Here is a 26,366-nt window from a genome sequence, read left to right on the forward strand (position 1 = left end):
CTCCCTTCCAGCGTCATGCTAAAAATAGCCTTTTGGATTATTGTTGGATTTTTCTCCATGTTCTTTAATGATAGATTCCACTTGCATTCAATTAGTGGTTGGCATGCGAGTTTTATTTGTGGAATAAAGCTCGTGGGAGTTCATATTATATATTGTTCTATTTGTCATGCAAAACATTGTGAACCTTGTTCTCTGTATTTATAAGTTGACAATGTAGCCATTTTGGTTGGTCGCTTTCAAGTCAATTTATTTGATTCGTTCTCTTTGCTCTTCACAATGAGAGGTAGCTCTGTTGTACTTTTTTAATAAGATCATATTATACATGCTCTTTTGCAGTGGTCTAGTGGTTTAGTATCTTGTTAATAAAACCATATTGTATATTTGAATAGTTTGGAGATTGTGTTAACTGTATTTGGTGCATCTTGAAGTAATGTTTGTTGTGTCTTATATGCTTCCTGAATCAAATATGGAGAGAAGGTAGTATATGGAGTTTATATTTTCAAGTATTTTTCACACAATTGATTTATCTGTTCCCTTCATTGAGAGGAAAACATGGAATGAATTGACTTACACCTCACTTCTTCCTCAAACACCTTTTGTACCACTTATTTTCATAAAATGATAAGAATCTTTTCAGATTACAACTTCCAGAGGTCTATGTCACCTTCTTGACAATCAGGTTTTTAGGAATCTTTTTACCCATTATGCAGAAGTTTTAGACAAAATCTTGTTCGTGGTTGCTGCTAGATGTATGATACTGCCTCATTTCCTCTGTGGTGGTTCTTCGCTCTCCCCCTTCTTAGTATTTTTGGTTGTTGAGTCTTGGAGGCTGTTGTATTTAGTAATGGCTGGCTTGCTTTGATGCATTGCTTTTGTATATCTTTGTAGAAAACGAATCTGTATCTATTATTAACCTTTTTTTAGTAACATTAGCCTACACCAAAATTGATAAGTAGTTTGATGGTGGAATCACAGGATTTCTTTTCGTTAGTGCAAGATGCTTCAGTGGTTGATGGAGATCTTCTCTCATGGGTATGTGTTCTAAGCCTGGCTTTTCTAGGTTTCAATTCTTACCAATTTTATACTTGCCAAAACATGTTACGAACTAGGAAGGTTTTTACACTTCACCTATTTCTTCTGTATAGTTATCCCTTTCCTTTTTTTTTTTGCTCCTCTTAAAAGGAGTCAATGGTGACAAATGGAGACTAGGCTTATTATTCATATAGTACTTTTTATCTTCAATCTTTAACTAATTAAACCTGATTGTTAGATATAAAGACCGCTGAATCTGTGTATATGAAAACCCTTAAAATCTTTGGGTGATTTGGCTAGTATCGATGGGAGAATGTGGATGACTTTTAGTCCCTGCAATTATTTATTTGCAAGCGGCACGGTATAAGTAAATTATGTGAAGTGAAAATCCTGAGTTTCAATATATGTGAATTTTGCAGACAAGGAAATTAAAAGAGTCGCTTGAAAATAGTTTAGGATGGGAGTTCCAGAGAAAAGTGCAGTTGATGGAATCTACTTTGAAGAGAATGATGAGGTCTCTCTCGATTTTTTCATCTCCATGAACTTCAATCTCTCTCTCTATATATATGTATATAAACAATATCATCCCTCACCATTCTCGCTTTTAACTTGTGCAAGATGCTCTCGTGGTTGAGATGTTGGATGAGTAGAGCGGTAGCGAACCCACATCTTGGATAGTTACATCATGTCTTATTATTTTTGTTAATACATTAACGATCGTGAGGGTAGTTTTCAACTTTGGAAATAGCAAGTCTGTGGTATATCGACCTATAGGATCGAGGTAAACAACACTTGAAATAATTCCATGTATAAATCAATTATCTAAACTACAATGAACTTCCAATCTTGTCTCAAAATTGTGTGATCATGGATCGGGACATATGCTTTATTTAAGCCACGAAATGCAAGGTTCGATAGATACATTATTTTTTACTTGCATTCTTTTGTTCCATTCATTTATCCCGCTTTGGTTAGAGAACTAGACAAGGGTGATGCATTTATGATGAACTCCTTTCTCAAAATAAAAAATTGTCTAAAATTCAAGACAATATTCGAAGATAATAGTAATGGTTATTGAATTTATGTTTATTAAAAATTAATCAATAATTGAGTTGAAGTAAATCGGTGAAATGCTTACAAATAAATATTCTTTTAAGTTTGGATTCAATCTTTAAAATTGCATATAAAAATACCAAAAGATGAGAACATTTGTTATATAAATATTTAATTATTTTATTAAAATAATTAACTTAGAAACAAATATTATATTTTTGTTCATGTAAATAATTCTTAAATTTGAATCTAGATCATTATTTTAAATTTTATTAAATCATATATTTTAATTAAAATATATTTAATATTAATTATTTTAAATTATATTTTATAGTATCATATATTATGATTTTAGTAAATTCATATAAGAATATTGATTATTAGAATTTTATTAAATTATATATTTTAATTAAAATATATTTAATAATAATTATGTTAAATTATCTTTTATAGTATCATATATTATGATTTGAGTAAATTCATATAAGATTATTAATTATTAAGAATTTTATTAAATTATAGATTTTAATTATAATATATTTAATAATAATTATGTTAATTTATATTTTATAGTATCATATATTATGATTTGAGTAAATTCATATAAGAATATTGACTATTAAGAATTTTATTAAATTATATATTTTAATTATAATATATTTAATAATAATTATGTTTAAATATGATTAAATTATTTATTATTGATATTAATAATCTTATTAAAATTTAAATAACAATAACAATAATCATTTACCCAAACAAATTTATGCTAAGGGTATTCTAGTCATTTTAGTTTTTTCCATTATGCTATTACACCTCTATTCCATTCAACCAAACACAAGATTACTATTACGCCTCTATTCCATTACATTCAACCAAACAATTGATTTGCTATTACGCCTCTATTCCATTACGCCTCTAATCCATTACGCCTCTAATCCATTACGCCTCTATTCCAATACAGCGAACCAAACGTGCTGTTAGTTGCAAAGGTAAGTTCATAGTATTTCAATATGTAATTGAATTTCTACTTGTATTTTCACATTATAGCTATGTAATTAAATTCTTATAGTTAATTATTTCTTGAATTACACATACGTGCCCTTATTTGTACTTCGGTACCCTTGAATTGCACATACGTGCCCCTGTTTGTACTTCGATACCCTTGAATTGCACATACGTGCCTCTGTTTGGACTTTGATACCCCTAAATTGCACATACGTGCCCCTATTTGTACTTCGGTACCCTTGATTTGCACATACGTGCCCCTATTTGTACTTGATACCTCAATTGCACAGGTGCCCTGTTGTACTTGATACCCACAATTGCACATATTGCCTGCTTTTACACTCCGATAATTTAGAAATCGAGTAATATATGAGTTGTATTCAATTGTTGTTAGTTTAAATGATTTACTATGTTCTTACTATGCTCTATAAGCTTATTTGTTTTTGTGATTTTTTGTAGATCGTTGTTGCTGACATTTGGACGAATCGAACTTTCAACTCACACTATCCATCGATGTTGGTAGTTCTTCTGTCTCTTAAGGTAGTGACATGTATATGTGGCTATATAGGGATTGTTTTGGTACAATATGACAATATACTAAACTAAATTGTTAGGTACTTTATCAAGATTGTAAATAGGTATCTTTTTGGTAAAATTTGAATGGTATGAAAGTGAACACTTGTGGGTTGTTTTGGCTTATGATTGAATTAAGTTGCTATGCTAGGAATGGATCAATGTTAACATGTTTTAGTTGTTGATGTTGGATATATTTGCAGTGTCTATGAAGGGCACATTGGTTGGTTGTTTTTAGGACATTAAAATGGTATGCTAAGGTTGGGTTACTTATGGTCTCAATTATGGTATGTTTTAAGATGACATGGAACTAGATGTGTATGTTTTAAATATGGTAATGCATATGTTTAGATATGTTTGAATGGTTGCTTTTGAGGTGACTTATATGGCATATTGGTTGAATGGATTTAGTATTTTGAATTAGCCATTTCATGCATGTTATGGTAAGGTTTTGAAGCTTTGAAGTTGTGTACAAAATGTTGTTAGGTGCATGTTTAGATTGGTGATGGAAATGGCCTGATTTTGGCCAATTTCATGTCCACACGGCCTGAGACACGGGGGTGTGACTCAGCCGTGTGTGACACACGACCATGCTACACGGTCGTGTGTCCCCTTTAGGTTTTAAGGTTTACAAGTCAGACAATTACACGACCTAGCACACAGTTTGGCACATGGGTGTGTGTGGCCATTTCGAGAGTTTCACGGCTAGGCACACAGGCGTGTGGCTTGGCCATGTGACCCAACTTCAAAAGTTACACGAGCATAGACAAGGGCTGGGACACGGCCTTGTGCCCCTATTTTGATTGTTACACGGCCTGAGACACGGGCGTGTGTCTCAGCAGTGTGAGCCACATGGCCTGGCCACATGACCGTGTGACCCCTATAGTTAAATTTTTCTAACTTTTTCGTAAATGTTTCGAAAGTTTTCTATTTAGTCTCGAATTGTTTCTATCATGTTTTTAGGGCCTCGAAGACTTGATTAAGAGACGATATGCATGTAAATGAATGACTTATGTTATTTTTATGAGAATGTGTGAGATGTATGTTTATTCGGTAATGCTCCGTTAGGGGTGTTACAATAGTGGCGGTAGAGTCTATTTCTGAGCAGTGATTTTAGGCCCAACAAGTTGTGGGTGTGCAAGAGTAGTTGAGGCCTTACGCGGACATAAGAGAAGTGGGCATTTGTAGTGGAATAGTCATAAAGATGGACATTATTTCTGTTTCCCTTTTAGAGCTTGGAGTCAGCTAATTAAGCTTAGTTATTGGGCAGTGTCTTTATTACTCCAACAAAGCAATCAAGCGAAGAAGAAAGAGATCTGCTATTAAGGGTTTTTTTTCAATTCCTGTCATAGTCCCAAGCAATAACCCCAAGAGCCACCGATTTATCAATGATTGCTGCATCCACATTAATCTTGAAAAAAGAACTAGGGGACTTATTACACTTTTGGGGACTAGGGGTATTGGGAATTAGAGGTGCATTTGTGAGGTCAAAAATCCTGAAATCATCCCCTAATAATATAGGCCACTCCTACGCAATCTGAGTATCTTCTTCCTTACCTTGGAACATGGTATTATTGCGGCTATTCCAGACATTCCATAAAATCGTGATGAGGTTCTTATAAGCCTTTAAATCCAAAAGACAGGTAGCATCCTCTAACCAATCAATGCACCTCATATAGTCATTATTAAGTAAGCGACCGTCAAGCCCACCAAAGGAGAGAACCGCGTAGGTCTTAGGCCAATCTCTTAAGGCATGGATAGTATATTCTTACCCCATTTTGCACCGAATACACCCTCGACTAGATCCATGAAAAATTGAAGCTACTTTGACATTGGTTGGAAGTAAATCATGACCAACCCTCTATGCGAAAATGTAGACCTTAGGGAGAACACGGAGCTTCCAAATAGTGTGCCAAAAGAGACGATGCATGCCACAACCCAACTTATTAAGCACAAGCCACGAGTAACCTAATTTTGAAGAGTAGCATCCGGACTTATTGTGAAACCAAACAATTCTACCCGGCGGCTTATTCTGAACAAGCGAAAAAGCAAAAATTTGGTCACTCAGCACGTCGCTATAAAGCTCCCCCACCCGGCCTCAGTCCCACTCACAAGAATTATACATCCATAGCTCATTTTTTAGCCCATCCCGATTGCCATTGAAATAGGCCTTCAAAGAGTTGCCATCAAGACCCTTAAAACCCCATCTATCAAACCTAAACCTTGCTTTCATACCATCTCCAATTTGCCACCCGAAGCCACTCTCAAGAGCATTAACTGCATACAAAATACTTGTCCAAGAATAGGAGGGTTTATTGACCGCCTTTGGGTGGAACAAATCACCATTCAAGAAGTACTTCAAGCTAAGGATGTGATAGCATAAAGTGTTTTTGTGATTAGTGAGCCACCACACTTGTCTTCTGAGAAGCACTATGTTGAAAAGACTAAGGTCCCTGAATTTGAGTCTACCCATGCCTTTAGGTTTATATAAAGAATCCCATGCCATAATTGCCCATCCTCGATCTTTGTTTTTATTCGCCCACCAAAAGCTCCTCATTCTCGAGAGCATCTCATCAAGCGTACCCCTAGGAACAAGGAAAATCGAGAGAGCATAAGTAAGTAAAGACTAAAACAGATTTTATAAATACGTCCTTACTACCATTGGATAAAAGCCTTTTTTACTAGCCTTTTATCTTAATGGAAAACCGGTCGATGATGTGTTAAAAAGACTTCGTTTTGTTCTTGCCAATGATTAAAGGCAAACCCAAATAGTTATCCATGGTTTCAAGAACCCGAATACCCAAGGTACCACTTAGTTGCAGTCTTTGATTCATTGGAGTATTAGGGCTAAAATAGATTATGGATTTTGACGGATTAACCTTTTGACCTGAAATCACCTAGAAGTATTGTAATATATCTTTGATGGTCTCAACCTCCTCTTTTTTATTCCTCACAAATAAAAGAGCATCATCAGCGAAAAAATGTGACTAATATGAGGCCCATTTTGACTCGCCTGAATACCCCGACTTATACCCTCAATCTGGGTTCCCTGAAGTAACCTAGAGAGAGCTTCCATACAAAACAAGAAAAGATAAGGCGAAAATAGATCCCCTGACTGAGACCTCTTTTCGAGATAATTTCCTCAATGAGGGACGAGTTACACTTAATGACATAGCTCACCGTACGAATGCAACGCATCACAAAAACAACCCAAGAAGCCAAAACAACCATTTGAAACATCACCTTCTCTAGGAAATCCCACTCGACCTGATCATAAGCCTTACTCATATCAAGCTTAATGACAAATCCTTTGTTCAAGCCATTTTTAAAACTCTGAAGGTAATGCATAAGTTTATGAGCGATGAGAAAATTATCATGAATCATGCAACACGGGACAAACGCACTTTGGTTCTGGCTAATAAAAGCTAGAAGAACAGTCTTTAATTGGTTGGCCAACGCTTTAGAAATCATCTTGTAGATAACCCTAGAAAGGCTAATTGGGTGAAAATGAGTCATATATTTAGGATCATTGATTTTAGGGATGAGAATGATAACCGTGTCATTAATATCCTTGATGTCTCTAACTCCATTCAGAATATCTTGATAGAAATGAAGAACATCCTTACCAACCACCTCTTAATTCTCCTTATAAAAGAGACCTAAAAGACCATTGATACTAGGGGCCTTGTGAGGGTCCATTTGATTAAAAGCTTCTATCAGCTCCTTATCTGTAACACTACTTTCCAACATAGAGTTTATATTAGGAGTAACGCATGTCAGAATCAGTCCCAAAGATCTCTCAAGATTGCCACGAGCCTCGGATTTAAATGAGGAATGAAAGTAATGCTTAGCCACCTCACAAACACTTTAGAATCAGTAATCCAATTACCATCGGTATCATGCAATCCCTAAATCTTATTTCTTTAGTTTCTCTGAGAGGCCCAAACATGGAATAATCGAGTGTTCTGATCCTCTTCATTAAGCCATTGAATCTGAAATCTTTGAGCCCAGTAATGATTTTCCTCTGTATACAGACGCCCCAACTCCACCTAGGAAGCTCTCAACACTTCGAGGTTGGAATCCAAAATTAGGCCATCCATAATTCTATCAATCCGATCCTCCAAACAACGCATACAGTTTTGTCCCCTCTTAAAGCGACGGTACTGCTATTTTCCTAAATGAGAACGAATGTTATCAATCCCCGTTAACACGTCCCCCATCCTTTGATTCCAAACCCTCTCGATTATATCATTAGCCCAGCAAGCCTCAAAACTAAACAAGAGCCTCAGATCCCTTATATCTTCCCTCAGCTTCCTCCCCAAAGCGTCAAACAGAATAGCATCATGGTCTGAGCTAGCCTGACGGAGCACGAACGCAAATAAGAACGACATTCTCTTTAACTAGCTGGTTGAGACCAAAAACCTGTCAAGCCTTTCCTTAACCAATGTACTCCCTTCACAGTTGTTTGTCTAAGTGAACCATCCCTTGTCGAGCTTGATATCAACCAAAGCCAAACCATCTATAACCTCCTAAAAATTATCCATAAACACCCTAGGCTTACGCCTCCCACTCTTTTCCACGTCATCATTAACTTCATTAAAATCCCCCAATGATCCAATCACCCCTTACAAGACTCCTAACTCTTCGAAAGATGTCCCAAGACATATGCCTTTGATTAGGATCGGGATAACTATAGAAGCCCGTGAAGCAGATCTAAACATTCCCCTCCACCTTCACCAAAGAGTCCACATGGTGCGACAAAAAAATTTGAATAGTAACGTTCACCCCATCCCTCCACAACAAAGCCGACCCACCCTTCTGATCATCCGGGTCAACAACAAAGCATTCGTCCATCTTGCATCACACACGAATATTCTCAAACTCATTAGCCTGAAGTTTAATTTCACTTAGGAATACGATATCAGGATCTTTAACAGCGAGGAGCTATCTTAGCTCACGAACTGTCATAGGGTTCCCGCACCCACGACAATTCCAACAAAGGATTTTCATAGCTCCAGACTGGGTTGATCGCCAACCGCCGCCTTGAAAGGAGAAGCTCCCACTGACAATTTCCTACGAACTATTCTAATCGGGCTCTCATCTAATCCTTCCCTATTCCCACCCTTATTCTTTTTGCACTTATTCCTCAATCTCCCAAGATTCTCCCCCATGGCCCTATCAGTACGCTTACCTGATGGTGAACACGAGTCTAATACCTCATCCCTTATTTTGGCCTTTTCTTTCCACCTCTGTACCATCTCAAAACCCCTTCTTCGGCTATACTTTTAGACCTCCCACCCTTTCCTTTTTGTCCTTCAACAGTTTCAAGAGTTTCAATCCCATTATGCCAAAAGCCTATACCCTAGTTTGGCTACCCCCAATTGGACCCTTAGCCAACTACTGTATTAGAACTTTGAATTATCAACCCCTTTTATCGCTTTCATGAAGCCCACATTTTTTAGTGTGATGTCCTATACAGCCACATATATAATATAATATAGGAAGTCATTACTTGATGGGACATATTATCTCTGCAGTTTTCTATCTGATATTGTAAGTAATAGGTGACAGTTTTTTTTACTCAAGCTGATTATTTGTTTATATGTAAGCTTCAGTTGATATCAATGTGTTGTTGAACTTTTCAACATTTTTTTCTCTGTTTTGGTCCTAAACAAGCACTTCTTCTTCTCTTTTGATAAAAATAAAACACTAATACTAAACAATTTACACAAGACACTAAGTGGAATTCTTTTGAGTTTGGAACAACCACCTAAATCTAACTGCTTTAGCTTAGTCAATTGTCCTATCTCCTTAGCTTGCACTTCAATATCAGAGCTCGTAATGATAACAATTTCCAGATTCTTGAGCTCTCCAATAAGGGTTATATATCCCAACACACAATTAATCAAGCATAGCGCTCCAAAGCTTCCTAGCAAAGAAATTGATGAAGGCAAGGACGATAAATTCATGCTAGCTAAAAATAGGACTTTAAATATTTTTCGTTTCCTTAAAAATAACTTATTGGTATTTTTATCCAATGATCCTTGCTAACCATACCTAAAAAAGTAAGTTTAGGGCATTTCAACTTATCAGGAAGGTCGCTCATACCAGCACATACTATTTTGTGGCACTCTTTCATTGTTTCATCATTTGGCCAATCATTCAAATCACGTCCGTGTCTTAAAACAAACACAGGGTTGCCTTTAGAAGTGAATGACTTGGCCACATCAAAGATAAGATCATGAATATCAAACTGCATACTGGTATTACCATCAAGTAACAAACAAGAGGCTTTGAGATGCCTCACCACTGTCAACAATTTGTCCCTTGTTTCTTTAATTGTGCTGACACCATGAAATAACCCTAACCCCTTTGCACACACAAGAAAAAAATCAAGGCTAGCATTATGACCCATTAGACCGCAAAATAAGAAAGTCTGTTTATGGTCCTCGCTTTGTAAATGATCGTAACTCCACTTTATAGTTGAATATATAGTTGCTTGTACTCCTGTGAAGGTTCTCAATGATGGTTACTTAGTTGTCGCAAAGCATCCTCCCATACATATGGTGGTTCATTTCTCAAAGACGACGCAAGTGTTCTAGTGGCAATTGGTAGACCACCACATTTTTTAGCTACTTTAGTTGCTATAGGCAACAAGTCAGAACTTTCAACACCATCCCCTATAATCTTGTTGAAGAAATGCCATGCTAATGAGAACTGGAAAGAATGAAAAGTAAACTGAAAAGAAATGCTGAACGTATATTTTCAACATAACTTTGAGAATACAAGTTCATTGTATTTATAATACAAAACCTGCAACTGACTAACTACTAACAGAATACTAACTAACTTTCTTAACTGCAACAAACTATCTCAACTGCTTGCATTCCTTAACATGCCATCATCGTCTTGACTCCTGCTGAGTGATCGGTCTTCTTAATCACCTTAAGGCACGATCAAAACTTTGTAAACAAAGGTACTACTAAGGGTTTTGTAAACACATCTGTAACTTGTTCCTGTGCTGGAGCATGCCCCACACTTAGCTTCCCAGCAGCAACCTTCTCTCTAACAAAATATAGGTCTAATTCAATATGTTTAAATTTTGAATGCATTATTGGATTGACAGAAACCGCAACAGCTCCAGAATTATCACACCATATAGTAGGCTTCCTCGATGGTGCAACATGAAGTTCAGACAAAGAAAGACTCGGCCAGACCACCTCGATTCTTGCAAGCTAATCCTCTATATTCAGCTTCTGCAGTGGACCTAGAGACTACCTGCTGCTTCTTCGACCCCCAGACACAAAACCCCGAGGTTGACCTCCGGTCATCAATATCAGTGCCACAATTTGCAGTCGAATAGCCTACAATATGCAAAGTAGTAGTACGTGTAAACTGAACACCATAATCCAAAGTACCTTGCAAGTACCGAAGAATCTGTTTGACTGCTTTAAAATGTGCATCAAGCGGTCGATGCATGAACTGACATACTTTGTTGACAGCAAAAGTGATGTCTGGTCTGGTAATGACCACATATTACAGCGCGCTTACAATGCTGCGATAGTCAGATGCATTCATAACCTCGCATCCAGTGTGCTGAGACAAAACAGAAGAAGCATCATGGGTGTAGGGGAACTATTGGCTTGGTCCATTTTTGCCTTGCAAAGAAGATCGAGCACATATTTGCGCTGACTAAGAAACATATCAGTAGAAGTGGAGACTACCTCAATGCCAAGGAAGTAGCTGAGAGAGCCCAAATCCTTCAAAGAAAACTGAGTATCCAAGTCAGTAACAAATTGATCAATACTGGCCTGATGATTTCCAGTAATGATGATGTCATCGACATAGACTAAGGCATACAAGATCACATCAGCATTTTTCTTAACAAACAATGAGCCATCGAATTTGGCCAAAGAGAATTTTGAAGACAATAGGAAATCTCAAAGTTTAGAGAACCAGGCCCTAGGAGCTTGTTTAAGGCCGTACAAAGCTTTCTTTAGCTTACACACTAGTGGTTTTTCCCCATAAGTCTGTTCAAAACCAGGTGGTTGATGCATATAAATTTCTTCTGACTGATCACCATTGAGGAAGGCATTGTTGATGTCCACCTGCCTGGGTTGCCAGCCAAACTGAACCGCCAATGCCAAAACAACTCTGATAGTTGTGGGCTTAACAACATGACTAAATGTGTCCTGAAAATCCACCCCAGCTTCTTGAAGGTACCCTTAACCACCAAACGGCCTTTATAGTGAGCAATGGTACCATCAGTATGCCTCTTGAGCTTGAACACCCATTTACATCCCACTTCACGTCGGTTTGCTGGTAGGGAACTAAATCCCAGGTGTCATTCTTTAGGAGAGCTTCATATTCTTGCTAAGCTGCACGCGCCCACTCCTTGCTTGCAAGAGCCTCGTCAATGGTAGCAAGTTCTGTGTCACTGAGCTCAGCAATGAACACCCTTGGCTTAAAAACACCTTTCTTGGACCTGGTTGTCATAGGGTGAGTATTGACATTGGAGGGACCAAGAGGATTCTGAGCATCCAATACTGGAGAAGGACTAATACCATGTGAGGAAGTAGAATCATAGTTACCACTGAAAGATACAACTCGTGGTGAAGTAGGAATATGAGACTGCTCTCAAGAACTAGTAGACTCTAAAGAAAGTTGAGCAGTAGGAGACTGAGCAGATCTTACCAAGCAACCCGAACCCTGCAAGTTGGAGGAACGGGGAACACTAAGAGAAATAACTGGAGAGTGACCTTCAAGTGGTACCACAACAGGAACTGAAGATCATTGATGTTGGTATCCAGGTTGTATATGTAAAGAGCCATCAGTAGAGCCAGCAGTACTGGCAAAAGGAAACCACCCTTCATCAAACACCACGTGCCTAGAAATGAATATCCTATTATTAGCATCAAGACACTTATATCCCTTGTGAGTAGGACTGTAGCCAAGAAATGTACAAGGCCAAGACCGAAATTGAAGCTTGTGAGCATTAAACTTTCTAAGATATGGATAGCACTTACATCTAAATACTCTGAGATGTTTGCAGCTAGGTACAGTCTTATGCAAAACTTCAAAAGGTGACTTACCTGCGAGAATTGAGGTTGGAAGTCTGTTGACCAAATAAGCAGCACTGATGAAGGCATGAGCCCAAAAGTCCATAGACATACTAGCTTGAGCTAGTAATGTTAGTCCAGTGTCAACCAAATGCCTATGCTTTCTCTCAACTAAACCATTTTGTTCTGAAGTGTGAGGGCACGACAACCGATGTTGAATACCTAGTTGAGAAAGAACCTTTGGAAAAGAACGAAACTCTCCTCCCCAATCTGTCTGAAGAGCTTTAATTTTGCAACCAAATTGAACCTCTACCATCTTTTGCAACTGAAGAAACTTATCTAGAGCCTAAGACTTTCGGTGAAGAAGATAAATCCAGGTGTACCTCGAATATGAATCCACAAAAGAAATATAGTAAGAAAATCTTTCAGATGCCATAGGAGCAAGACCCCATAGGTCAGACATGAGAAGCTCAAAAAGAGCTGTGTACACAGTTGTAGAAGGCGAAAAAGGTAAGTTATGGGACTTGCCAAGCTGACATGCTGAACAAATGGATGAAGTTCTCTTTGATACATTTGAAGCAAGATTACATGTTTGAAGAACTGACATAACAGTTCTATTACAAGGGTGACCTAGGCGTTTGTGCCATAGATCAAAGAAAGAAACATTAGAATCAAATGACTCCAGTGAAGTGGTATTTATAATAGCAGAAGACACATTAGAAGTTGATGCAGCAGCACAGCCTGAAGCACCTGACAGATCGAACTGATATAGACCATTATGAATGCGGCCCACCAGCAATGTTGTCCCTGTCTTGATATCCTTCACAAAACAATGTAGGGGATGAAATTCAAAGAAAACTTGATTATCAGCAGCAAATTGAGCAACAGACAATAAATTCTTGCAAATTTATGGGACATGCAATACACGTTTGAGATGAAAAACTTTATTAGAGCTAGCAAAAGAAGAAGACCCGATATGAGCCACTGGCACAGACATACCATTACCCATGAAGAGCCTGTTGTTACCTGTGTATTGAGTAGCTTCATGCAAATTTTCCAAATTGCTGGTGACATGATTAGAAGCGCCAGAATTGGGATACCAAACCTTTGTGTTCAGAGATCCAGTAGGAAGATGATTGTTCGTGGAGATAGTACTAACTTGCAGACAACAAGAACAACACTGAGAACCTTCACAACACAAGTTTGAAGCAACCTGAATCTGATGACAATGAGCTTGCAGAGGTTGGTTGGATACCCCTTCAAAAGACTCATCAAACCTATAGTAGCATTTCTGAACTGTGTGACCAATGCGACCACACAACTGACACTGAGGCTTATTATGAGTAAAACGCCTGCCTCGACCTCTACCTCAAAACGACCGAGAGCCACGGCCTCTATAAGGTGGTCGAGAACCACTTTCAAACTGCTCAGTGTTGTTAACAGTGGATGCACCTTGCTGAGCCACATTAACCTATAAAGGCATACTTAAACTAGAATCTTGCTGGCGAGTTTCACAATCAACTAACATTTCCTCAAGAAGATCAAAAGAAACAGGCATTGCTGAAGCAACAACACTGACTGACTCATATTCGATGGGCAATCCAGCAATAATAACACTATTTTGTTCCTGTACAGATACAGAATGACCAGCAGCAACTAGTCTATCACACAAACTCTTTATCTTGGACAAATACTCTTTAATAGTGAGATGCCCTTTCTTTTGAGAATATAAAGTGTGTCTTATAGTAGAGATGACATAGTAGATTTTGCAGCAAACCTCCTAAGAACTGTACTCCAGACACCAAAACTCGAACGGGTGTCAGTAAGATGCACCAAAACATCATCAGAAATTGTAGACAACAGCTAAGAAGCCAACAGCTTATCTTGCTATTTGTGAACCAAGAAATTCAGATTGGCCACAAGATTGCCATCACGATCGACAAGAGATTGCGGAGGAATATCAATGGTGCCAAGAATAAAATCCTATAATCTGTAACCTTCAAGAGTCAACAAAACTTGTTGTTTCCATAACAGAAAATTGTGTTCACTCAGCTTTACTGTATCATGTTTGGGAAATTGCTGAATTTTCTTCAAAACACCACACCCAGGATCAGAAGAGGAAATATGAACCAAAGGATGATTACCATTATCATTACCTGAATCTGTATCTGTCGCCATTAAAGAAAACGACTTATGGCTCTGATACCATAATAAGAACTGGAAAGAATGAAAAGTAAACTGAAAAGAAATACTGAACGTATATTTTCAACATAACTTTGAGAATAAAATTTTATTGTATTTATAATACAAAACCTGCAACTGACTAACTACTAACAGAATACTAACTAACTTTCTTAACTACAGCTAACTATCACAACTGCTTGCATTCCTTAACACATGCTTCTTCATGTTCTAAAACACCAATTGGAAACTCTTTTTAGCATCCATGTCCTTCAACAAAACATTAAGATCTCTGGATGTCAGTAATATGGTGCATCTCTGATCCTCATCTCCTAAAGGAATCCCCACTTCCATCAAGTCTAAATTTTCCCAAATGTCATCTAAAACAACAAGAATATTCTTCTCTTTCTTCAACCTTTGGCACAACAACCATTACCACCGAGTCGAATACCTTATCTTCTTTGAATTGTCTTACAACTTCTTTCACAAGTGTAGTCTTGCTGACACCAAGCATTTCGTGCACTCCAATTATGTTGACATTAGGATCTTTTACTGCCTCTATGATTTTGTTAAATATCAGCTTTCTTGAATCAAAGTCCTCAAAATCATTTAGAGGTACAACCACTATGGGCAGCAAGACATCCCGATATGATACTTTGTCAAACTCGCCTTGTTGCAAAAGTTCATCAACGACATTAACATCTTCTTCTGCTTTCTTGCTAAGCTAGTAGCAAGCCTTGAAATTAGGGCACAAGCCGAAGAAACACTTGTTATTTGCTTCTTCTTCAAGACCCTTCACTTCCTTCAACTCTGAATCGATCATTTTGTCAGCTTTTGGCAGCCAACTGTTGACTTTGGGGTATATATTCTTTCCATTCTTTTCAGCAGCATCAACATCTAGCAGCACTCTGTCTCTTTTGCCTTTCAACGTCTCGACTTTCTTCTCGAAACCCGAAACCATTCTTCTATAGTGGCAAACTTAGCTGAAATTACTTCTAATTTTTTGGAACATGTTGCTGACAATGCTGTCAACAAGGTTGATTTTGTGGATCATGAAAAAAAGAGAGACTAAACGTAGCTAAGATCAGAAAAGGAATAGAGGATAGGCAGTAGAAGAATGTGTAAATATCTTAAAGCCAAAAATTGATGAGGAAACTCCATTATTTTAACTACCACAATTCACCCATGACTTTGACTTGGAAGTGGAAGACATTCATCTTCCTAAATTATTATGGTATAGCGACTAATTTAGTACTATCACCATTTTTTCGTTATTTAATTTTTCATTTTTTAATATTTAAATTTACTTTTTTATCAAATCACTCAAAAATAAATAGGATATTTAAAATGAAAACGACTTAAAAGTTAGGTGATCAAAATAAGTGTAAACATGATATGAATATGATTTGGCATGTACAATCAACGCCATTAAAGATTTAACACTTGAGTGACCCATTAAAATCTAATAGTTATAATATTTTAAAAATCTTGACCTCTACTCTTTCTTGGGTTGTTATTGCTATTTTTAATAAAAATTTTATAATTTTTAATGATTTTAATTTTTTAAATATTTTTAAATTTAAAAGGAGTTAATTGGTGTTTTTAGTTTGTTAGTAAGGCTTTTTAACCCTTTAGTCTTATTAGTTTAAAAATTTATAATTTACTTCTAATAAAAGAGTAGGGCTAAATTGAATAAATGTGTAAAGGTTGAGGGCTACATTTTTATTATACCTTATATATGAATATCAAGTTTTAACAGATGAACTGCTTTTGCTCACTTATCTAATGTACATGAACCAATTTACTTATTTTTTCAATAAAGACTAAAATGCAATAGTATACAACATTTATCAAAGCGATTAATATTAATATGTTTTTTTACTTAGGAGTGAATGTCGAATATGGATGTATTCAAGTTTGTTAAATTTTTCTTAAGTATTAAATGATTCTGGAGCAAGATTTATATGATCTAGCATGGTTATTCTAGTAGCTTAATTGTAGTGAACCATCAGGTTATGGTTAATCTAGTTCTTTTGTTGTTCGATAGGGATATAACCATGAAACTTGATGCAATGGATACGTGTGCTAATGTTACTTCTAGCATATATTTTTTATGAGGTAGCAAATATCAATATATATAGATTTATGTTTGCTGTCATGTTAGCTAAAATGGATGAGATTGTTTAAATTGTATCCACTTGGCTTCTCAGTTCATTGTTAACATTTTAATCTTCATTATTGTTGTTAGGACCCAACATGAAGAAGTGATTATCTTCATACCCATTAGAGGCTCCAAAACCTAAAATTACTCATCTTCTTGCTTGATCTCTTTGTCAAAATTGATGTGGGTAGAGCTACCATCAAATGAAGTGCAATTTGGTTCACTCCCAAACATAAGAAAATTAATCTTCTTTCACCGATAACACTTCATGTAATTCACGAAAGTTTCCAAGGTGTGAATAATAGAATAATTGGTAGCCAAAGTAGTGTTGTCATTGTTCTAAATATTAGATTGAATCGATGACATTGGCTCGAAGGCTATGAAAGATCTAATTAGAGTGTGATAGAGAGCAATCTTTGTATAGAAATGATTAAGATTGAAATGAAACAGATGGAGTGTTTTCCTCTTTTTCTTTTTTCTGTTAAATAGGTGGAAATCATTTTTTGCCTAGGATATATAGGGAGTTGGTGTTAGCTGACAGCGTGGCAACAACCATTTAAATGGTTAGAATTCTTATTTTCAAACCAGTGCCACTTGAAATGTCAATAGCACCATCTAATGTCAACGACCCTTGTTTCTATTCAGCTTTTTTTTGTGTGTAAGCAATTTTTAAAAAAAAATTAAACCAGTGCCGCCAATGTGTCAGGCGACACCCATAAAAACAATTTGTATTTTTTAACCACTGTGTATACAACTAAAAATATGAGTATTTCAACTAAAAATACTAGTATTTTTAAAGAATACATACCAGTGCCACCACTGTGTCAAGCAACATTAATAAAAAAAATATTTTTTAATAAAACAAGAGACACTGATATTCACGATAGAAAACATACCATTTTCATAATCAATTTGTTTTCGATAATAATTTTTTATCTTCCTTATTTCTATAAAAAAAACTGTGCTACTTTAAAAGGGGAATAAAATGGTGTTCCTGGTGTAGTGGTAAGATAAAATTAATACCACTTGCTCTTTTCTTTTTCTCTCCTCTCAAGGCATGCTTTTTCCTTTAAAGTTTCAAATAGTCTTATTCTATGGGTGAATTAAGAGAAAATGCCTATTTTTTTTAATATTTATTGGATTAGGCCGCTTTATTGAATATTTATGGGATTAGACCGATTTTTGAAAACGCATTGAGTTGGATGCGTTTTTCTATTCTCTCTCCTGAACAATTTAGGGTTTTTTAGGGCTTTTAAGATTTTTAGGAGGCACATTAGAGTTTATGGGATAAAGGTTTAAGGTTTAGGTCATTTTAATGATGTTTGTGTTTGAGTGTTAAAACCCTCAAGCTTTTGAATTTACTAATTCAATTCCAAGTTTTAACACCAATAATTTTTTTATTAAATTTGTTAGAATGATATTTAAATTTTTTCATTAAATATATAGTGATCATGTAACAAAAATATTGAATCAATGTAAATTTATTTGTAATTTTGATATCTAATGTGGAATTTTAAAACAAAATTCCAACAAAACATGCAAAAAGAAATTGTTAGAATAGTATTTTGTTTAAAATTCACTTAATTTTTTATCAAAGTAATCAACAATATTAACTATTTGAATTAAACATTATAATAAAAATTAAAATTAAAATAGGACCAAATAAATCAGTCTATGTATCAATATTTTAACTTTACTTTTATGTACACATGCTCTTATTAAAATCATATTCGATTGAATTGTACAATTAATTGATTAATCAATTGAATTCTTAATTATGTTCGTGTTTGAGGTAGATATTGTGAAAGACGGTTGAAAATGGGAACGAGTAAATATGCAAAAGCTACTCGCGTGCCTTGAAAATATTATTTGGGAATCCTGGGATAACTAAAGGATTCTCGCGTACAGTATGCAAACCTTTTGTCTCAGAAGCATGACCTACAAAAATATTATCTGAAGGATTTCCGAGTGAGGAAAACTTTCCAGGGGGTTCACAAATAGGAGAGTGAAAACGCTCCCAGCAAGGCACATTTCGAGTAAAGTGGACTAAAAGCGCACCTAGTTGGACGCATTTTCAGTTGACATGTCACTGATAACCCCAGCTATAATTGCACGTCATCCAGTGTGATTGTACACTTGCCGTATGGAAGATAGAATGTGTATGTCTTGGGTCTCTATTTTTCCACCAACGCGCTGACAAGTGTGGGGTCCAATTTACACCCCCGAGCATACGGGCCGTGTGAAATAATCTTGCATCTCTCATGTATGGTTCAATTAAAGCCAATGGAGGAGCAGATAACTTACGAATATATGTCTCCAAAATCCGATCTTCCACCTAATTATAAAAAAACATACAAACTTTTAAATTTTAATATAACAAATTAATAATGAAATTAAATTAGATTAAAAATATTATAAATGTTTCTTACCATTTACATTTGAAAGGCCAAATGTGTTTGCCATCCAAACGAATAAGAGAATTAATCATTAAGAATTAAAAAACGATTAAATTTCGTAATATAGAATTAAATAAAAAAACCTTAAGAAAATTTTAATAAAAATTGAGAGAATTGAGAGTGAATTGAGAGATAATTAAGAGAGAAGAGAGAGAATTGAAAAAGATTTACCGTTGGGGTGGGGGAAGCAACTATTGGAATTCGTCCATTGTGGGGTAGTCGTTGGGGAAAACGCGTCTAGTTGGAAGCGTTTTCTTGCAACTTACACTGAAAACGCGTCCAAGTCAACGCGTTTTTGTGTTTTCCTGCAAAGTACACTATGTGTTCAACTCAACGCATTTTCAAAAATCAATTTAATCCCACAAATATTCAAAAAAAAACCTAATCCCATAAATATTAAAAAAAATTGGCATTATCTCTTAATTTGCACATATTCTATTGGTATATTTTATTGGCTAATTTACCAATAAAAGCTTAATTTTTTATAAATTTACCGAAATGGGCCCGTTATTTTATTATTTACCGGAATGGGCCATTTTCTGGCAAATAGCATCCACGTCGTAGCGATGTCGGGGGTGCCGAAATCATGACCACATCAACGCGCTTTTGTCGACATGGCAACAAATCGCGTCCACGAGGCGATTTGTTGCCACATCAACAAAGCGCTACCGACGTACGCAATTTCTCGACTTGTAGGTTTTGGATTTTAGGGTTTAGGGTTTTAGGGTTTTAGGGTTTTGGAGAAAAAGTAAGCGATGAAGTCGCTACATGCACGCAGTACGCTTCTTTATGGAAACATCGCCCTTGAATCTACAAATGTTGAGCATGCATTCATCAAGTACTAACTCAAATACATTATGTGATCAGTCGAAAAGCACTCGAAGGAGGGAATGATCAAACAACATTGCCCAAGGGACAAACCATCAATGTCGGCTCTCGGGATGATGTTTCAAATTGTGAAGAAAGACGCAATTGTTGTTCGCATAATTGTTAGATGATTCCGAGTGTCCAAATTTGCTTCCTCATTAAGCACAAGCTTTCCTCACTGTGATCTTTCTCGAGATCTTTCGTTGAAGATGAAGAAATCACGACATTCGAGGATTTTCTTATAGTTTTTCGATGATCTAGTTTTAGTATTTTAAATGATTTTCATTAGTTGTGGAGAATAAATTTTAAATTAGCTATCATAATGTTTTGTATTTTCAAAGGAGTATTTTATGTAATATAACAAATAAATAGGGATAATTTAGGTATTATAAATAATTTAAATAATTTAGTGCAACTATATACATGAAATTTCAGCGTTGGGCAAAAATCGCGTACGCCAAGATGCTTTTGTGATGTGGCAACAAATCGCCCTCGTGGATCGCGATTTGTTGCCACGTCGACAAAGCGCTACCGACGTGGGTCAATATTTTCCGCACGCCCCCGACATCGCTGCGACGTGGACGCGATTTACCGGAAAAGGCTTATTCCGGTAAATAATAAAATACCGGTCCCATTTCGGTAATTTTTAAAAAAAAAAATTTTTTTTGGTAAATTGCTCTATTTTATTAGTCGAAAATCATTTGAAATGACAACATTTACTTTTTTGAAATATGCTGTTACCCTAATTGATTAACTACAATTATTACATAACTTTTTAGTAAAATATACAAATGAAAAAGAAATATTTTGTAGTTGCCACCTTTTAAATCAGAGGGAAAAATGTGCTGGAAACAGTGGCTTGAGATTACTGATGAGAGAAAGGGAAACAAGTGGTGGAATAGTTTTATATAACACAAATTAAAAACTTCATATATTTGTTCTAAAATTAAATATTACGAGCTTCTCTTGTATTTTGATATAAAAATAATAAATTATAATTATATTAATAAATTTAATGGTTAAATTATTAAAATATTAATAGTAAAAAATACGACGATATAAATATTTTTAATAATAAATATTTTTTAAAATTTAGAAAATTACACCATAATAATTTCAATTTTATCTAAAAAATTATGACATCGAATAAAATATTACGGTTCATATTGTTTTTAATTGCAGTTATTTTTTAGGTAAAACAAACTTTAAACATAAATATAAAAATTAAAATATAATTTAAAAGTGAAATTAGTAAACGATGTAAAACTTACTTCGATACATTCAACGACGCTGAAGTGATCATAAGTTTTGAAATCTTGATATATCATTTCTCTAACATGGGTACAGAAGAAAAATAACATGCACTATAAAAAATATTTACTTTTATCAACATCAATAACAACTATTAAGTGCAGGTAAGAAGTTCTCGGCGAGCCTGACTTGCCGGAGTGACTTTCCGGCGCTTTAAAATATCGTTATATGTTGCATTCAAGCAATTGAAAAGTTCAACATCATGTAATCAAAGTTAACCACACTACACTGTAAAAACCTTGATCTATGTCACAAGCTAGTTTCAATATCTGGTGTTGACAATAGTACTAGTCAGAGAGAATATCCACTTTTTTCTACATATGTTCAGCTAAAGATCCTACAAAAGTTGGGATTTGACACACACCTTTTCCTTTTCCTTCTTTAAAGTATGCAAAAAGAAATGGAAAATTTTAGAGACCCTTCAGTTACCTCTAAATATTGGATCATAATCCAAATGGATTGCCTGCTTATTTGAGACACAAGAGTATTGCTTGATCAATAACTATCTATATTTTGATGGCTCATGTTAGAAAAAGGAAGTCTATCTAATTTGAATTACTCTTTGAGCTTGTTTTGGTTTTGGAATCATTTAGCAATTGGGCTAAAAAAGCAAACAAAACATTGGTTATTAGACACAGGCCTCACACTGGAGCTATATACAAATCCGAATCCAGACGTTGTGGAAGAAAGGGGCTAATCTGAGTTGCTTTCACATCATGTCGTGGACCATTTCGATTCCTCATGTCCAAGGAGTCACGATAGTCTACGAGAACCTCGGCAATCGGCTTCATGGTTTTCAATGCGTCGAATGGTAGAGCTGAAAGCCTGAGAAGTATCAGCCTTGACACAATGGGGAAGCCTATATCAATCCATTTTTCCAACTTGCAATACCCTTAAAGCTAATAGAAATCAGAAATTCAGAATAAATACTTAAGATTCTCTTGTTCAGAGCTGTTAGCTTGTTCTATACTTATACCCTGTGAGTAGTTTGACGTTAATACAATTCTGTAAAGTAAAAGCCACTTGAGTCGATAATGGAAGATAAAGTAGGTTAATATATTATATGCATTGACATATCTTGGGTTCCAAACAGAATGACAGAAAAAAGAAAACCCAGATAGAGAGAAGAACAGGATCAAATTGTCTGAAAATACAAAGAATGCAGAAACTATATACCCTCAAAGCTAAAACAATCAAATCTCACAAATCCTTCAGTATTTGCACACATGATTAATAATATCCCACCATCTGGCTTTTCATTTTGAGCTGCAATTATTTATAGAACATGATCGCCACTGTGTCTCACTTGCATAACCATCGTTTTTGTCCAATTAGTCCAGCTTCGTGCAATTAATGCCTATCTTCATGCTTTTCTTCAGACAGTTCAACATTTTGTAATAATGATGAGGCATATATCACAAAGACTTTTGCTTATAAATTCAACATCAAATGGATTAACAAGAAGCCTACAAGGCTACAATTGAAAAATATATATTTAAATGAATTTCTCAATTGGTACCTGTTCTTTGTATAACTGCTCCACGGTGGCATTGAGGTCACCAGCCCTAAAACCGAATAATCTTAACTTTACTTCATGCAGTTTTGGGGTGCTTAACGCTCCGTGGCAAAAATTCTCCATTGCGGGACAGTCAATCACTGTTACGTCATCCAATGCTGGGAACTTCAAAGTGTAATTCCCTGAACAAAAGCTTTTGAGGTTTTGTAAATCATAAAGCTCCAAACATTTCAACTCCTTCAAATTAGTCTCATGATATGTTGCTTCATCAGTTGCAAATATTACTTCTCTCACCATTTCATATCCTCCTATCCTCAGTGTAACAAGCTGCTCCAAACATCGGGCTACCATCTCTTTGCAGTACCAAACCTCCAAAGTTGTAAGATTTCGGAAAGATGAAAAAGCACATGATATATTAATTAAGAGGCCACATTCGAAAACTTGAAGAGTTTCAAGATTTGCACAAATGTGATGGAGGGAGAGCCTTGCTTCCATAGATGTGTCATCTTATCAACACCTTCCAATGTTAGCTCCTTAATTCTTGGGAGCAACATTGTCACGTCTCTCTCCTCACCAGCATCACCATCGTAAGGAAACAATTCTTTAAAATCGCAACCAACCATCTTAAGCATTATTTCTAAATTGGAAAATCTTTGGAAGAAATGGAACGGAACAACTGCTGAATAATTGAGGAAAACAAGTCAATCGCGTTGCAATGTCATCAGTAGTAAGTGAAATGTATGATATATTTGACTGCTTTTTGAATTGCAAAGGAATAGGAAGGTTTAACACAAACATGAGGCAATAAATTAATTAATTCTGCACTTCTCAATGTTTGATTTTGTTGTTTACTATTATTAAAAGAAAAAAATGCCTTGAAAACAAACAAATAGCTAAAAAATTGTACTGACATTTAAACAATGGCATTACAAAGGTTGACATGTTAGGAACTTTGAATTTCAGTCTCACAGAATAAATCTTAAACTTTGCCAATGTATAACTACTGATTGCATATTTTAAATTTTATATAGTGGGTAATTTTTGGGTATTTCTGTTTCTCTTGTGTTTACAAAATTGAGTTTTCTACAATTGCTCTCAATTTATGAGATTACATTTCTTTATAGGGTGAATTAAATTGATTATTCGTAAATTTTTTTGGTTATTACAAAATAGTCACTCAACTATTTAGTTGCCTTTTTTGGTCACCAATAGGCTAATATAAAAATGAAAACACCCAAAAATCCAATTGTCGGGTGACCGAAAAGGGCAAAATTGAATAGTTAGGATTAATATTTTGTAACTTTTCATAGTTGGGTAATTAAAAAGATTTACTAACAGTTAGGTGGGTTACTAGTGTAATTTTACCCTTCTTTATATTACCATAAGTGTGTGAATTACTTCCAACTTTTTAATTGTTGGGTTTAAGTCTTTGCAAACCAAAAGAGAAAGAAAATGGTAGCTTGATAAAAAGCAAAATATACAAGGATCGATGGTAAAATAACCCTTTTTGTTTTAAAGGCCAATATTTGTGTTTCTAGCTGTGTATGTAGTTGGGGTGTCCATATAAAATGCTTGTTGATTAATTTATAAAGTAATCAGTTGTGAACATAGGATAAAATTTGAAGTTAGTGATGATTTTTTTTTAATAAATGAAAATTAAATGCATTTGGCTAAAGGTAAGAAATTATTCAAGTAAATCATATCAACCATCTTTAAACGAAATTATTTGTAAAGAAAGGACAAAGAAACGTACCTTTCCAATGAGTAACAGTTCTCTCCATGCCCAAACATCTTAATCTTCATTGGCCAATTTAACGTAGGACACATTACGTTGTGCACTCCTAGGTAGAATCATACAAGGTTTGGTAAAGCCCAAAGGAAGGATAACCGATTAAATTCAAACAAGCATTTATGTTGGTATCATCCTATTGCACACACATTAGTAAAATAAACAGTAATGTAAAATGTTGACACCATTTTTTGATTGAAAACGGGGTCAACTTAGGTTTTAGAAAATGAAAACGAAAATGGGAGTCCCCACCGATCCTTTTTGATGTGGTGTGATCGGATCACTTGGAAAAGTGGTTGTTTTTAATAAACGATTTGATTTTATTAAAACCACAAGTTTGGTCCACGAAATTCAGAAAAACGGGTTCAGGAGTCGGTTACGCACGAGGAAGGATTACCACCCTCGATACGCCCAAAATTGGTACCCAGTTGATTACTTGATGTCTTAGTGTCGAAAAACTGGAAATTTTAAAGAAATTTAAAATACGATCCTTATTTTGAAAGAAAATTTATAAAAATCGAGCTTCTCATTAAGACTTTTTTTTTATTTCAGAAAGAGAAAATGTCACACCCAATGCATTAGGGTATGATATCTTACCTCTTCAGAAATAAGCAAGTCTGAACTCACATAGAAAAGTTTAAAAGAGTGTTTGATTGTTTAAGTCATAAAAAAAATTGTGACCCAATACGTTAGGGTACAATTTCTTCAAATGTTAAACATTGAATATTGCATTTATTTTGAAAAATTCTCGTCTCGAGGAATCAACGTATCATGTCTAATGCATTAGGACACGACGTATTGAATTCTCGATAATGAGTTTTATTTATGTCTTTTTTTTTTTAAAAAAAAGAGTAACCTCGATTATTTAGATTCAACGAAGAAAATCGAAACCCAATACGTTAGGGCTCGATTCTTTCGAGGATCTCAAATACCGATTGTTACTTTTATTTTCAAATTTTCTGTTTTTTGATAAATCCAAGTAGAAGTAGGTGTAAAATAACAATAATGATGCAACGTAAATAAAATAATGCAAGCAAAATAAGAAAAGATAAATAAATAAGATGGAAAATATATAATGAAAAGAAATTAACAAATAAAAAAATAAACAAATAAAAAAATTAAAGCACTTAAATAAAATGATAATGATAATGAGCACGTAAATAAATAAATAAATTAACACCAAATAAAACAATAGTAGTGAATAACATTATAATATATATAAATATATATGTATGTATGAATTTAAAAACAAGTATATAAAAGGTATATTTTAAATTATGAAGATTGTATATAAGTAGGTATATGTATTTATGAAAATAAAAATATGTATATAGATATATATAGATATGTATATAAGTTG

At 35.1% G+C, this 26,366-nt stretch overlaps 1 pseudogene; it reads right to left on the reverse strand.

Annotated features, from left to right (window-relative positions):
• Positions 1 to 10,185: 10,185 nt before the first annotated feature.
• On the reverse strand, positions 10,186 to 15,867 carry LOC128034761 (disease resistance protein UNI-like; annotated as a pseudogene).
• Positions 15,868 to 26,366: the final 10,499 nt, after the last annotated feature.

This window comes from Gossypium raimondii, chromosome 11 (assembly GCF_025698545.1).
Source record: "Gossypium raimondii isolate GPD5lz chromosome 11, ASM2569854v1, whole genome shotgun sequence".
Taxonomy (NCBI): domain Eukaryota; kingdom Viridiplantae; phylum Streptophyta; class Magnoliopsida; order Malvales; family Malvaceae; genus Gossypium; species Gossypium raimondii.